Source organism: Triturus cristatus, chromosome 1_2 (genome assembly GCF_964204655.1).
Source record: "Triturus cristatus chromosome 1_2, aTriCri1.1, whole genome shotgun sequence".
In the NCBI taxonomy this organism is placed as follows: domain Eukaryota; kingdom Metazoa; phylum Chordata; class Amphibia; order Caudata; family Salamandridae; genus Triturus; species Triturus cristatus.
Genome location: NC_140580.1, coordinates 825,873,294 through 825,889,840, shown reverse-complemented (window position 1 = coordinate 825,889,840; position 16,547 = coordinate 825,873,294). Strand labels below are relative to the sequence as shown.

The 16,547-nt window shown below is 47.1% G+C and overlaps 1 protein-coding gene across 2 annotated transcripts in view; it reads left to right on the top strand.

Moving 5' to 3' along the window:
• ACOT7 (acyl-CoA thioesterase 7) overlaps window positions 1–16,547 on the top strand; it is a 1,181,269-nt gene that overhangs the window by 992,005 nt on the left and 172,717 nt on the right. The gene's annotated exons all lie outside the window — the stretch shown is intronic.

The following is a 16,547-nucleotide window of genomic DNA, read 5'->3' as shown; positions in this document are numbered from 1 at the left end:
GTGGCCGAAGTGGCTTTTACGAGTGTTCTGGAAACATGTATTGTGTGCAGTATACCGCTTAATGAATTAAGAAAACTTTAGTTGGCATTCGTAATATGGTGTGAGAATTTCGCAAAATCTATGCTTGTTGAAACCATGGAGACAGCCGTGCCAAATCCAGGTGATGAAGAGTTAATTTCCAGTAGCACCCTCACATATAACAGGATGGCAAATATATGAGTCAAATGTCGTCATTGTAATGTTTTCCACAGTTAGAATTACAAGAAGTCCTCCTCTTTTAATACGTTCTTTTTAAATGTTACTTTATATTTTAAAGCCGTAGTTCAAGAATAAGCCAGAGCTCTGTTAATCAAACTCCTGCCTCTAAATTTATGTTAAAAGAATCGCCTTATTCCCTGTTGTCATCTTTAAAATGTCTATTTTTAGCCTCCTCTCAGACACGGCCCCGCTGACACAGAAAGCAGCTCGGCGGCTCAGGAGTGGCCCTTTAATTAATATTTCATGGCTGATGGATGCTCGCTATACTGATATTCAATAGCCCCAAGCAGTGTGCAGGCTAATTGTAAACGAATTTGAAAGGGAATTAACAGGTTTTCCTTTGCTTGTCCCCGTGGTGAGGAATATTATATATTATCATAGCGTGAGCATTTCATAGCATTTATTATTTTGGTGTGAATCAAGGCAGCAACACAGGCGGTGAGCTTATTTTCGAAATAGTTTTATGTTATTGTACGGTTTACAATGGCCTGATTAACAAACTGGTTGTGCGCCTAATTTGCCTTAAGGCGGAAAAAAAGTGTCACCTGCAAATTACAGATCCTAAGTTACCGAGTCAGAATCTATGAATATTTATTCATGGTTGCAGTAAGAACATATGTCACTTGGGTGGATTTTCCGTACCTGTGGGTGTGTCGGAGGGACAGGACAATGGGTGTTCACTTGTGAGTGGTGCACGTATACATACCATATATGCTGATGCACAGAGTATAATATGCTATTTATCACAATTGTTGAGTGTGGAAAGGGGGCCACGAGTCAAAAGAGGGAAAGGCCTCGTGGGCTTCATGATGTCCCTCTCCTTGCCCGATTGTAATAATAAATAGAACATTGCATTCTGCACATCTGTATATATGGTTTATGCCATGGCAATATTTCATATTTGTTTTAAATACAAAAAAAAAAAGATCTTTAACGAAAACCTGAATTAAAGGGGTTACATTTATGCAGTGAGGTCAAATCACACTGAAGTGGCTTCATGACCATAAGAAGATCGGTTATCTGGGATTAAATGGTGTTTTTCAGAAGGATTATTGCAATGAAATTTCTAATAATGATAATTAAAAATATATATATTTTTAAAACGATCATAAGAAGAGTTGATTCTGCGTGTAAAGTTATTGTAATATGCAGTCTATGTGGCAGAAAAAAGTGATATTCCCATATCACGCTATCCCGCGTAAGGTAATAAACTGGAATTTCACTATATCGCTGCAGTAATAAATGTGTGAATGTGTGTGTGTTCATCAGTAAATTTGTTCTAAATATTGTGTGAAAAAAATGCAAAGGCACATGTCCCCAAACCATACACTGAAGTACTGTGAACTCTGCAGATAATCTGCAGGTGTAGCTTGAGAGCTGGTAGACATACACATATCTGCAGGTGTAGCTTGAGAGCTGGTAGACATACACATATCTGCAGGTGTAGCTTGAGAGCTGGTAGACATACACATAGTCTTAAATTGAGTGTGCCTGCTGTGGTTCAGAAAAAGGAAAAAATCAGAAATCAATGCAAGTGTCAATGAGAACTGCTCAAAATATTTGCCTCTGATGCCTGGTACATACATGGTGGTCCAGTGTTGCTTATTGTTTCCACTTGTCCTATGGACTGGGTGGGAGTATGTGTATGTTATTCCTCCATTCTGGCTGGGAAGAAAACTGTGTTGGATCTGATTCATGAACTGCATTTTGTAGTACTACTCACTTATTACAATTCAAATTAAATTCCAAATGTTACCAATGGTGAGTATTTTAAAATCAACTGATGAAAAACAAATATTATGTGGATACATATTTTTTATTATTTAATACACATTTCATTTGGTGAGTGAAGGTGCTCTAAAATTGTACTTTATTATTTCAAGGTTAATAATAAATATTTTGAATTATTTTACATTTATATTATCCGATAACATATTTTTAAAATATTTTCAATTAATAAAGTTTATTACATTTCTCTATACTTTCCCCCAGGGAGATCTCCACTTAGGTTGCAGAGCTCTCTACCAACAGATGAAAAGTTAATATAACTAACTTTACCCACACAAATTCTGTAGTTGGGGCTCCACCCCCTCATTTGAGGAGCTGGAGACATTTAAGGGTCACATAGATGTATATCCCAATTCAAAAATGGTGAATAGTAAAAAAGTGGAGATTTACACCTAGGTGTAGACGGAAATATGCATGTGCATAAATATATATGTGTGTAGGGGGGAGGAGCCTAGCGCACAACCAAGATGGCCGCGTAGGTGCGAGGCTCCCGAGGACCTCCGTGACCTCCTACATAAATCCTGAAAATATCCTGTCCTAGATGAGGGGACTGTGTTGGTGAGCCCGAGCTGAGGTGTCACCCGTTTTCCGTTTCCAAATTGGACCTCGGACACCGGCGGGAGCACCGATTGAGATTTGCGGCCTTCTCCACGCCGGCCCCCCGGATTGGAGTTGCGGGGTGATCCGGAGACAAAGTGATCAACAGCGGCGGGCAGGGCTGGGCGACTCGCGTACCCCGCACTTTCACTTTCGCTTTTGCACCCTCCTTGCTGCGTAGGCGAGGTTGGGTTGCGGGGCGGTGTGCGGTGGTGTGGCCTTGTTGGGGTGCCCTGCTGGCCCGCCGGCTGTGATCCGTCCTGCGGACCTGTGGTGGCCCCCCCCCGGAGCCCGTGAACTGGTTTGTCGGCCTTTTCCGAGGTGATCGGCACGATTTGGGGACTGGAACCATGTCCACAAAGCAAGATGGCGACCGGGCAAAGGTGAAATCGACCCGCCGTGGCGCAGCCCATCAGTCCAACAGCATGGACCGCTACACCCTCCAGAAGGGATCTCCCGAGGTGCCGCATAGGTCCCCTGAGGGCCCGACTGATGCTCCTGCGCTGCCCGCGGATCTGACCCTGCGAGATGTCATGGGCGCTATCGCCGAGATGAAGGCCTCGGTGGACCAGCGCTTTGACACACTGGCGCAAAAGATTGACTCGGTCCACGTGGATGTTGGCCTGGTGAGGGCCGATTTATCCAAGACCAATGACCGGGTCGATTCTTTGGCCCACACCACCTCGGGCCTTACAGCGGACGTGGCGGCCCTCCAAAAGGAGGTGCGCCGGCTTGGCCAGGCGAGCGCCCTGATGGATCGTCGACTGGAGGATTCCGAGGGTCGGGCCCGGAGGAACAATGTCCGCATTGTCGGGGTGCCGGAGGGACGTGAGGAGGCGCGGCGGACCTGTTTGTGGAGGACCTGATTCTCACCCATCTCCAGCCCCGGGGGCTGAGTAAATTCTTTGCGGTGGAACGTGCCCCCAGGGTTCCCGGAGGAAGACCTAAGGCCGGAGCCCCTCCGAGGCCTCTCATTGCCCGGATTTTCAACTTTCGGGACAGAGACGCTATTCTTCAGACTTCTAGGCAACAAGGACCGGTCAGACTTGACAATATGGATGTAAACTTCTATCCTGATTTCACCCCAGCGGTCCAGAAGCAGAGACTGAGCTTTCTCGGAGTCAAACGTCGTTTACGGGACCTGAACCTCAAGTATGCGATGCTTTTTCCAGCTAAGTTGCGGGTGGAGGTGGATGGCCGCACGCACTTTTTTGATCGTCCCGAGGCAGCCGGGGACTGGTTGGACTCCTTGCCCGGGGATCGGGGGTGGGGGGGCGCGGTTGGAGGGGAGGGCTCGCCGGATCAGGACTGAGGGACTAATAGTAGGCCTCGCTCTGGACAACATTGTCGTCATTTTTGACTGTTCGTTAAGTCTCCCTCCTGTGGAGGTGGTACGGGGTCTCTTGGGGGCTCTCCCTCCTCCTCTGGGGGACTAGTTAGTTTAATCATTCATGGGGCGACAGGCACACTGCACTTTGGGGGGGCTGTTTGGGCTCATGCAGGGGTGCAGGGAGGGGGGAGTTCTGTTGGGATGGGTGGGTTGGGGTGGGGTGTTGTTTGTTTTTACCGCAAGGCAAACCCTTTATTGTATTGGTATTTTTAAGGTGCTCTCCGGGGGACGAATGATGGCTTCTGTATGTGATGGGGGGTAGGGACCTGACTTTATTGTCCTGGAACGTTAACGGACTGGGGGATAGGATTAAGCGAGGTGTGGTCCTGCAGTATTTGAAACGACTTTCGCCAGATGTGGTCTTTCTGCAGGAGACACACCTTATTGGTAATTCCTTTTGTGCCATGAATCGGCGTGGCTATCGCTTGGTGGCCCACTCGGGCTTCACGTCGGGCTCACGGGGGGTGGGCATCATGGTGAAGAACTCGCTCCCTTTGGAAATAGACGAGGTGCGCCATGATGAGAGGGGACGCTACACTGTCTTAGTGGGGAGAATGGAGGGTAAAGTAGTTGTCTTTGTCTCAGTGTACGTCCCACCGGGGTTACAGTCTACGACTTTTGCAGACCTAGGGCGCCTCCTCCTTGACCTTCCAGGGGGACTTCTGGTGGTTGGGGGGGACTTCAATGCGGTGGTTTCTGGGACCGTGGATCGTCACCCCCCTAGGGACCTCCCCCGGGCGCAGGCGTGGCTGTCCGGCTTCTTAGATACACTGGGATTGGTGGACTGCTGGCGTTTAAAACATCCCACGCAGCTGCAGTACACTTTCCACTCGGGTGCCCATGGTAGCCTCTCACGGCTTGATTATGTCCTTGTCCCTGCGGCCTATGTTGGGAGGGTAGGAGAGGTGCGCCATTTGGCGCGGGGTATTTCAGATCACTCCCCGCTCCTGTTGCAAATTGATGTCTTCCCGAGGGGGGAGGGCAGAGTAGCTCCAATCAATGCCTGGTACCTGCGCGACCCCACCATTCGCGCTGATTTGATTAAATCCTTGCAGCGGTATTTCGATGAGAATGTGGGGTCCGTCCCTTCGGCTATCTCCCTGTGGGAAGCCTTCAAAACAGTTCTTAGAGGGGAGGCCCTCTCCTTTATTTCCCATGCCCGGAGGCGCGAGCAGGAGGAGGTGACCCGGGTGGAGGCCGAAATCGCTGAATTGGAGGGTGATCTAGAGGGTGGGGTGACGGATGCTGCACTACATGTCCTACAACTTAAGCAGGCGGCCTACAGGGCCCTCGTCACGGAGGCGGCCAGGGGCCTCTATAGAGAGCAACAGGGGCGACTGTATGATGTGGGTGATAAGGCTGGTAAATTGCTTGCATGGTTGGATAAAAAGGAGAGAGCGAGTCGTGTGGTCCCGCTGATTGAGAGGACGGATGGTGTGCGTGTCACCGAGCCAGAAGACATTGTCTCTTGCTTCGCGGATTATTTCCGCGAGGTGTATTCCCCGGTTTCTCCCTGCTCGGAGGAGGATTCCCATGCCCTGCTTAGGGATATCGCGCTGCCTTCCCTTTCGGTGGAGGACAGGGTGTCGTTAGATGCCGCTCCTACCTCCGACGAAATTGCCCTCGCCATACGCTCGGTCGCATCCGGCAAGGCCATGGGCCCGAACGGCATCCCTATCGAGCTGTATAAGCTGCGACCGGATGTACTGGCACCCCACCTCCGTGCGATGTTCCTGGCGGCCCACTCGCTGGGCTCCCTCCCGCCGGACCAACGTCTGGCTACAATTGTGGTGATCCACAAGGAAGGGAGACCTCGAGACCGGGTTACATCCTACCGGCCTATCTCGCTCTTGAATGCGGAGCCCAAAATCCTCGCCAAGGTGCTAGCCAACCGGCTGGTCGGCGTGGTGGGCGATCTGGTCCACCAAGACCAGTCCGGCTTTATTCCCCATCGCAACACGGCCCTTAATCTGCGGCGCTTGCAAGGGGTGCTCGCGCGTGTCCCGTTTGTGCGGGAGCCGGCCATATTGGCGTCCTTAGACGCCACCATGGCGTTTGACACGCTCGAGTGGCCATACATCTGGGCTATGCTGGCGAAGTTTGAATTTGGCCCGGGGTTCATTAGCTGGGTCAAATTGTTGTATTCGGGCCCATTGGCGCAGGTGGTGGTGAATGGAAGAGTATCGGTCCCATTCGAGCTGGGACGGGGCACGCGACAGGGCTGTCCCTTGTCGCCGCTCCTGTTCGCGCTGGCCTTGGAACCCCTGGCGGAGTGGCTGCGGTGGCACCCTTCCATCCGTGGTCTCCGTTGGACCCCCGAGTATGAGGACCGCGTGTCCCTATACGCTGCCGATATCCTTTTGTACCTAGCCTCCCCGCGTAAATCACTGATTGTCCTGGTTGATGTTTTGCGCTCATTCGGCCGCAACTCAGGCCTTGTCATCAACTGGGCTAAATCATGTGTGTATGTGCTTTCCGGGGAGGCTCCCGTCCTCCCGCGGGGCTGTCCGATTCAGATTGCCTCACAGGGGTTTCGGTACCTGGGGGTTTACATTACTCTGGACCCGGAGGCCCGCTACGAGCGGAATTTGCTTCCCCCCCTCCAGCGCTTGAAGGAGGACGTCGCGCGCTGGCGGCGCCTGCCGCTTTCGCCGCTCGGCCGGGCGGCATTGTTTAAGATGGTGTCGTTGCCACGCTTCCTGTACGCTCTCCAGAACACTATGGATTTAGTCCCGGCGCGCTACTTCCGTGAGGTGGAGAGTCTACAGCGCCGCCTGTTCTGGGACGGGAGGCCGCGTATTGCCCTGGCGAAGTTGACGCTCCCATGGTACGACGGGGGGATTGCCCTCCCGGATATTAAACGGTATTACTGGGCCTCCCAGCTAGCTGCAATTAATCATGGCCTTTACGGGCCCGCCTTAAACCCGGCATTTGAAATGGACAAGATGCTCCTGCCTGGTGGCGACTATAATCGAGCGCTCTACTCTGGTGCGCCCGGCCCCCGCCTGACGGGACCTACGCGTGTCATGGTACGAGTATGGCACGCGGCTAACGCAGCTATGGGGTGGAAGGACCGTTTGACCCGGGCATCACCGTTGTACGCGTCTGAGAGATTGGGCTCCCTGTGGACCTCGAAGGGCTTCGAGAAGTGGGACACGATCGGCATCAGTAAAGTGGGGGACCTTTGGACGAGAGGGGGATTTAAAACATTCGAGGCGCTGCAGACGGAGTTTCAGCTGCAGGGCAGTGAATACTTTCGGTACTTGCAGGTCCGTCACGCACTGGGCTCAGTCTTCCCGGACGTCGCCTCCATCCCGGAGTCTTCCCCCCTGGAGGATAGAGTGCTGGATGGCTACGTTCCGGACAGCACGATCTCCCTTATTTACAAAAAATTGATTAATGACCGCTCGGGCCTGCTGACTGGCCTCCGCGAGGCTTGGGTTGCCGACGGGCTGGAGTTGGACGACGAAGACTGGATTTCCGCGGTGGCCTCTCCGAAGGAGGTGGCCATACCGGCTCGCCTTCGCTTCGTCCAGCTTAAGATACTCCATCGGGTTTACATGACGGGGCCAAGGCTTCTGCGTATGGGCTATGCTGAGGATGGGTTATGCAAGCGTGGGTGTGGCGCTTTGGCGACTTTTTTGCATATTTTGTGGGAATGCCCGAAGGTGGAGCGATTCTGGCGTGGTGTGCATGAGGTCCTGCGAGTGGTTACGCATGTCGAGCTGCTGCCTGAAGCGAGGAGATGCCTGCTGAATGTGTGGGAACCAACTGACTACTCGGTTCCGCAGACGCGATGGGTGACTCTGGGATATATGATAGCTAAGCGTGACATTGCTCAACTGTGGGGATCCCAGAGGCCCCCGGCGGTGTCGGCCTGGAAAGAACACATGGATTGGTGCATGTTCCGAGAAAAGGTGGTGTATGTGGCGAGGGGTAAGCCTGGGGCATGGGTGAAAGTATGGGGCCCTTGGAACGCCTACCGCGGGGGTATCTGCGCGCCACCACTGCTGCCTGCGGCCTCACCAGCCCCGTCCCCTTAGTTGACTCCTTTCCCTAGCCCTGAGCACGGAATTCCCCCAGTCCTCGATTTGTTCCCCTTCCCCTCTTTAGACTCCTGTGGATGGCTGGGGTCCCCCATTCGGGGAGCACGTGCTGTTACTTTCGATTGCAGGTTGCCTTGCGGGTGTGGTTTTTGTGTTGTTTGTATAAAATGAAACCGTATTGTGGGGTCAGAGTGATGTGGCCCACGACGCTTGTACCTCCTATTTTGCTCCTTTGCAACGCCAAGTGTTTTTGTACGTATGTCATATGCTCCTGTCATTCTAGCGGCCGGCCGAAAGGTTGTAGGCCCATACTTGTATATTCTTGAGATTGCAATAAACGGTTTAAAAAAAAAAAAAAAAAAAAAAATAATATATATATGTGTAAATGCACTGCTGTGAATCAGGCCCAGTATCTTTCCTGTCAAATTCATTAAGCACTCATCACCACCATTTTTCCTGAGAGAATATAAATACTTGAAATATGTCAATGTTACCTGGTATTCCTATCCACACTTGTGCTCACCACACTCTTTTAAAAGAATTTGCCAATACCTTGTCAAAGGGAGATACCAAATCATGTATGAATGACATCATACATTTGAGACAATGTTAAATTTTAGGGGTGGTTGTAATATCAAAATTGTATTGCAAATTTTCTTGAAGTATACTGGCACAAGAAAAGTCTAAAACAGACTCTGTGACCTGCTGCCTGACCAATTCTAGTGACTATCTCCTTATTACGGTGAGGCCCATCCCCTCAGCATTTCATCCTTCGTATGATACACTGTGTAGTGACCTATTTGTTGAATGTTGCATAAGCTCGTGGAATCTTGGCATTGTCATCAAAGGTTCCACGTTTAACGGCCTTTGAATCTTGACAGTTGGAGGTTTGCTGTGTGCCCCCGGAAGCTTGTTGTGTACCAGCTGAAATAAACTACACTTGAAAACTTACTTCTGGTCTCCTGCGTTCTTGAAGTATGACACCCTTTTTTGACGAGTGGCGAGCTGCTGACATGGACCTACATGTTTTCATGAACAATTACTGCGGCACAGTAAAGCTTTCAGACTACAGCGTTCCCTCAAAGCACAGAGGGGGTAAAGTTCCTAGTTGTGGCACACAGAGGATACAGCAGACATGTGAGCGAGATGAGAGTGTAAAGTGCATTGTCAGAGCCCGTGAAACGCATACATCCCCATTGGAACGCAGCGGAGCTACCGTCTGACAAAGTTGTCGCACAGTCAAATTGAATGGAATGCAAATGTCCGCATTGAAACACAGCGTAGATAATGCTGACGCAGACGTCGGACCGCCATTTTGGTTTTGTTTGGGAAGTGAGAGATTTGCGCTTCAGTTTAGGCCAGTGTCAGACACCTTCTTATTTCTACATCAATGCGTGTGATATGCGAACGCGTACTGTATAGCAGCATCGGACAAAAGCATGTTGTTTTGCTGACATGCACAGCTTTTTGCAACATTATTGTAATGCTAACATGTACAGGACAGCAGCATCAGGCAATGGTTTGTAGACTCGCCAACACTCACAGCACAGCACAGGCATTAACTTTTCGTCTCTCTGTTTAAAATGCTGACGCGCACAGCATTTTCAAGGGAAAACTCACAGCACACTGGTATTGACATTTCATCTTCCTTTTATAACGCTGGTGCATACAGCATTCTCAAAGGGAAGTGCATTATTTCGTAACCTATGTCCCAAACTCTGCAGGGTTAGTTATCTTAAACTTTATTAGCGTAAAGTGTGGACAACAGTATAGCACAGTCTTTTCAAGCCATTGTGTGTGCAGATGCTGATTTGCACAACCAGATTTTAAAAAAAGTATATATATATATAATATATATATATTTGTTCTTGTTGTTCAAAGTCAAATTCCTTACCAATCTTGTTACCAAATTAGTGCTAATTGAAGGAAATAGTTGGCCAGGTTCAATACACGTGTCCAAGCATGTCATTCAAGATATAAGGTTAGTGTAGGCGACACCATTGTTGTAGCTGCACTTGACCAATTTACTTTGTCTCACTTTCTATTCTTTCACTACACCTGGGGTTCATTTACTTGGTCCTCCAATGGATCTTAAACATGCCGGGAGGGGTTGGATATAGGGGTTCCAACTTCCAATCCGCTTATCCAATGAGGACCAGGAATTGGGTATCTGACCTACAAACTCGTAATTAGATTCATATATATGACTCTCAAGACTACACTATACAAGTACAGAATTATGACAGCTAGACCAAATCTCCTGAAGAAATTCAGTTGAATGAGTATCCTACAAACCAATAATTCTGTTAGAGCTATGCAGAATAATAACATTAGAATCTGCTGACCAGAGATCTCTCTATTTAGTTATACATCCCTCATTATTACTCGATTTGGAATGCACAATCAATACATTTGAGACAAATCATGGCGAGACAGAAACAGGATTTAGTTAACATTAGATTTTTATCAGTAAATTAGGAAGAGTAAATACATCAATAACAGTCATTACGTATAGGAGTGCAAAATAATCAAATTAATCTCTTGAGGGGCATCAAATACCAAAGCTCTAGAAGAGTTCAGGAAGGGACATGAGCCATAGTGTTGGAAACTGCCCTTTTTGCAGGGTTATCCCCAAACTTTTTGCTTCTTCCTCCTTTATTTTCTCTAAACCGTGGTTGTTGGCAATAGGACTCTGGGCACTTTACCACTGCTGATCAGTGCTAAAGTGCATATGCCCTCTGTATAAACTGTTATATTAATTGGTTATCCATGATTGGTATATTTGTTTCACCTGTTAGCCCCTAGTAAAGTGCACTGAGTGTGCCAGGGCTGGTGATTCAAATGCTACTAGTGGGCTGCAGCACTGATTGTACCACCCACAGGAGTAGCGCTAAAATGATGTCTTAGGCCTGCTTGCAGTGTGTATGTGCAGTCCAGGACTGCCATGTCGACCTGGCCAGTGCAACCACTGACCAGGCCTTATCCTTCCCTTTCTGTACATGTCAGGCATCCCTATGGTGGCCCTAGGTACCCCCCTGGGCTGGGTACAGTGTATCTGAAAGGTAGGGCATGTACTGAGGCGTGTAACATGCCCTGGTAGTGAATTACAGCCATTTTCGTTTTTCACTGCTGAGAGGCTATCTTGCCCATAGGATAGAATGGGGGAGGCTGTTGCATGCCCATCTTCCCATAAGGGCAAGATAGAAAATCCAAGTTTGTTATCTTTGTGTTCAGAATTTAATTATACATCTTTTTAGCAAGATGGTTTTTAAATTCACTGTGTGAGAATAGCACTTTTTAGAAAGTAGCTATTCTCCTGTTTAACCTTCCTGTGTGCCTGTGTGCTGTTTGGCTGACTGGTGTCATGTGATGGGCTAGGTGGCTCCAGGAGCCTGGATGAGTCAGCAGCAGGGTGAATAGGGAGATCTGCTTTAGATGGGTGGGAGGAGTAGCCCCTGGGTTTGAATAGGGCTGCCTCTGCCAGCACAATGCTGGCTCCACCCCCTGCTGGCCAGGCTGAGGACTCTGCCTCTGCTGGCACAAAGAAGGCTCCACCTCCTGCTGAGCGTCTAACGACCCTGCCCCTCACTCTGAAAGGAACCAGGTGCTCCAGGGCAGAGCACACCCAGGAACCGGTTTGAGCAGGGGAATCCCCCACTGAAACAAAGAGAGACAAAGACTTGGAGGGGTATAAGAAGAGGACCCCAGAGACCTAAACTTTAGATCACTTTGGAACTAAGAAGAAACCTCTGCCAAGGAGAAAGCTGAAAAGAACTGAAGAGGAGAAGACTGCCTGCTTGCTGTTTTGCTTTGCTGCCAAGGAGAGGGGAAGGACTTTGCTGTGTCCCCTTCTTTTGATTCTGATCTCCAAGGGCCTGAGAAGAGCTGGCTCCTGTTAAGAAGTCCCAGGAACAAAAGGACTTCACCACCAGCTCCCCTGGAACTCCGCTGAAGGAGTTCTGACCTGCCTTGGAGTGCTTGCCCAGTCTTGGGGCCTCAGGAGGTCGTTTTGCTGTGTTTGGGAGCTGGGAAGCAGAAAGCGTGAAAAAGAGTAACTGGTACCCAACGCATCATCCGATTGCGTGTCGCAAGAACGAGAGTGCGAGGAAAATTTCATCGCGGCGTCATCGCAGCACTCGGAGTCCCTGCATCGCCGAGTGCGTCGAGCATCGTCCCGGTGCGTGAAGATTCCTGACGCTGCGAGGGTCGTCGCAGAACCAGTTGAGAGCCATACCACTGCGGGTGCGTGAAAGTATCCAGTCGCTGCGTGTGTCGACGCAGAGTCCCGTCCCGTGACGCATCGAGGGTTGCGGCGCCCGAAGTCCGCGCTGCGCCGCGCACTGCGCTGCACCGAAGATCATCGTACCTGTGCGTGATGCTTCCCCCTAAGAAACCTATGCAACGAAAGCCAAAGTCATCGCATCCTCCCCCTACAGATCGGAGCCGGCGCATCCACCTCTGCTGCGTGAAGCAGGGCTGCTGCAAAGCCTCCCCAAGATCTCAGGAGTATCGCATCGCCTTTGCCATCTTCCTTGTGATAGCTTTTGGGAACCTTATCGCAACTACAGGTACTGTTGGGCACGAGAGTGTCGCATTTTGTGCATTGAGAGTCGCATTGTGCAGGACACTGACTTTTACATCCTGGAGTACTTTCTGCAAACTCTTGAACTATCTTTAAGTAACCTTTTTTAATTGTATGTTGGTTTTTCTGTAGTATTTGGTCTTGTGAAGTTTTTAGTAAAGATACCTTATTTTTCTAAAACTGGTGTGGAGTAAATCTGTGGTGTTTTCACTGTGTTACTGTTAGTGTTGGTACAAATACTTTACACATTGCCTTTGATAGCCTAGACTGCTCAGGCCAAGCTACCTAGAGGGTGAGCAGGGGTTATCTTAACATTGTATCCCCCTTTCCCTGACTAGAAGCAAGGGTCCCTACTTGGACAGTGGTACCTACCCTGCCAACTAGAGACCCCCAGATCTAACACATAGCAGCTCAGAAGTTCTCAACCATAATGAAAGAAGTCCGGGAATAGTGCACACAGTGTATGCATCTGCCAAAGGAATGCCAATAGAGTTCGCAAATAAGCTAATGATGTCTCTCAGTCCACAAAGAGCAATATGTTCATGGAATGTGGTAGTGTGTCCTTTACTGTCAGTGTATAATATAATTCCTCAAGTTGCAGGCGGGCACCTCCTGGGTCACCTCAGCTGGTCAGACCACTCAGTCATTTCATATAGGGTGATTGTAATGCAGCATAAAGAAGACGCATGTAGCAAAAAGATGGTGATCATCACTTAAGCATTTGAACCATTCAGTAGGCATAATTTCTAAACAATAGTCTTTTAGCAAAAGCATAATAGTGAGTTCAAGAAGACAGTTTCTCATGGCAGATGTTCCCAAAGTTACTAAAATGTTGCGAGCAGTCCTAGTATGCGCATGCAAACTCTCCCTATGAGACATCGTTTCATTTCACATTGTAAGTCTACAAAGCCTTTCCATAAGAACAGACTCAAGCCAAGTAAGGAAAATGCAGGTTTAATTTGAATTTGGTTCATGAAATACAGAATATAAAGTAATAGGAATATACATTTTATTTAGAAACTTCTTTGGGATATGTATATATTACATTCTACTCGCTTGCACCCATAAAGCATTTTAGTTTCATAGCACTTTGCACGTTTAACTATAACATATTACTGCAAGTTCAAAGTACCAGCATATACAATTATTTCAAAACATAAAATATTAATATAGTTTCTAATAATTCTCATTTGTACATATGAAGATTATTCTCTAAAAGTGTCAAAGCATTCAGCATTAGTATATGCAGCACCATTTTGTCTTTTCTCACTTGGTGCACGATTTCACTTCTGGAAACATGGACTTTACACATAAGTATCTCTAAACCATATTGGACTTCAATAAATCTTCTTACACATCATTATTTTTTTGATAAGAATGGTTTTAAATCTTATACCCTCTAAATACATCACATTTATCCTTTTTATTGATACACATTAGATGAATAACTGAAAAAGGTTAAACTATGTACCTTTGTTATTTAATATATGTTTCCTTCTACCCTACACGTTTCTCTGCATGCTTTTACAGTGCAGTAACTAAATCTTTTCATTTATTTGTCTCCTATAATATTCAATGTTTAGTTAGCACAAACGGTGTCCGTTGCCTTTTTTCTTTGAAAATTGTCAACATTGGTTTTATGTGTCAGCTAAAAGGATTCAGCAGTTTGTTTGCTTCATTACCATTGAAGCTACTCAAATCGAACAGTGGTGTGTTAAACTGTTCTGGTGATTATTTATTTAGGGGTTTATGTAAGATTACTGCGGAAAATGCAGGAAGTAAGTCCTCCTCCTTTTTTACTAACACCAGATGATCCGCCTGCGGCTTGAAAACAATAGTTTAATGCCTTTGAGACATATCTGGGTGCCACTGGGGCATTACGCTTTCGCCCAGAATGAAAGAAATAGCTGTTGTTGAACTCATTAGGTTTTGAGGGTGGAGCCATTCTGAAACATTTTCCGGATTTAGATATGCAGGAAGGAGATGATGAGCTGGATGAATACCAAGAAACTGTTAAAAAAATTACAGGCTAGGTTTGATGTTCAACCAGGTCTAGTAGTGGTTAGACATACATTCTTAAAGAGAGTCCAACATTCTGGGGAAGATGTGGATAAATACATAACAGCACTCAGGAGACTAGTGGCTGAGTGTAAATCTTACAATTTTGCAGATCAACTAGTGAGAGATCAGTTTATAGGACATTGTAGTGATAAAGCTATCAAACGAAAATTATTGTCCATGGGAAACCTGTTGTTAAAGGTTACAATCAAGACAGCCAAAAGAATTGAAACATCTCATGCATCTGTAAAGGACCTGGATAGCAGGAGTTCTGATCCAGTGACATCAGTGAATACTAATGTGGTTACATTTCCTAAGAATCCTAGACAGGGGGACGAATCCCAATAGTTTTTCTCACAAAAAGATGTGTGTTTCCAATGTGGGAATCGCATGCATGCAAAAGGTGGAAGACAATGTAGTTTGTAGACAATGTAACAAACTTGGGTACTTTACAAATGTTTGCCAAAGTCAGAGATCTAGGGTGGCTTCATTAATTAAATGTATTACTGATGACAGTGTACTAGATGAAGAAGAATGTACTGGACAAGATCTGAGGGACATGGTCCTTGTGGTTAAAAGCGATGATATAAAAATAGGTGACCCAAGTTCCTGTATCACAGTGGGTGATAAAGTCTTAAAATTGCTGGTGGATTTGAGTGCATGCATATCCATGATTATACAAGAGTTATTTGACAAAGTCTGGCCAAACAGACTATTATTACACCCTGATCAAAAGGCTATGTAATATGAGGGATGCAGTATTGACCTGCGTTGATACATTGATGATATACTGGAGTTCAAAGGTCACAGACTGGAGAAGCAAACTTTATGTAGCCCATAAAGGCCATTATATTATAGGTTCCTTTCACCAGGGACTTTTTGGCATGATTATGAAACCAGCACTAGCCATTAGGGATGAGGAAGACCTAGAAAAGAGCATGCATAGGTATCCACATGTATTATCTGGCGAATTGAGAAAAGTTAAGAGTTTTAAACACAAAATCATTGTAAAAGTGGGAGCGAGACTGGTTAGACACAAACTCAGGAATGTGCCCTTTAGCATTCGTAAGGATCTGGAAAAAGAGTTGATATGTTATATAAATGGGGCATAATTGAACCTGCTGATTCCCCACTGTGGTTGGCACCTTTGGTAGTGCCCTGTAGTGGGGAATTGAGAATATGTGTTGACATTCGTTGTCTCAACAAAGAGATTTGGATTGACTCATATCAATTACCCAACATTTCTGAGCTATTGGCAAGGTTGAAAGAAGCAAACCTTTTCTCAAAACTAGATTTAGCTTCAGCCTACCACCAGATTGAATTTGAGGCAGAGACAAGGCATCTGACTGCAGACTGCGTTTGTTTCCACTTTTGGGATGTACCAACACTGCTGTATGCCTTTTGGGTTAGCTTTGGCAGCTTCTATCCTTCCGAGAATTATGGTCAACATGTTCAAAGGGATACAAAGGATCTCCATATTTTAGGATGATGTCTCAATTTCAATTTTAATGTTGCTCCAGATAGATAATTTCATGATAAACTCTTTGCGATTTAATCACATCGTTCTTTCTAAATAAAGTTGATCAAATCTTTTTGATTATCAATCATTCTTCGTTGATGGAAAGAGAGGCCTCACCCATTTTGGGTAACCAAAATACGGGAAACAACCTTTACAACGCAGTCATTACATCGCACTACATTTACAATGCAGTCATTACATCGCAACATCCTTTACAACGCATGTCACTACAACGCATCCATTACATTGCATGTCACTACAAAGCATGACACTACAACGCATGTCACTACAACGCAGGCATTACATCGC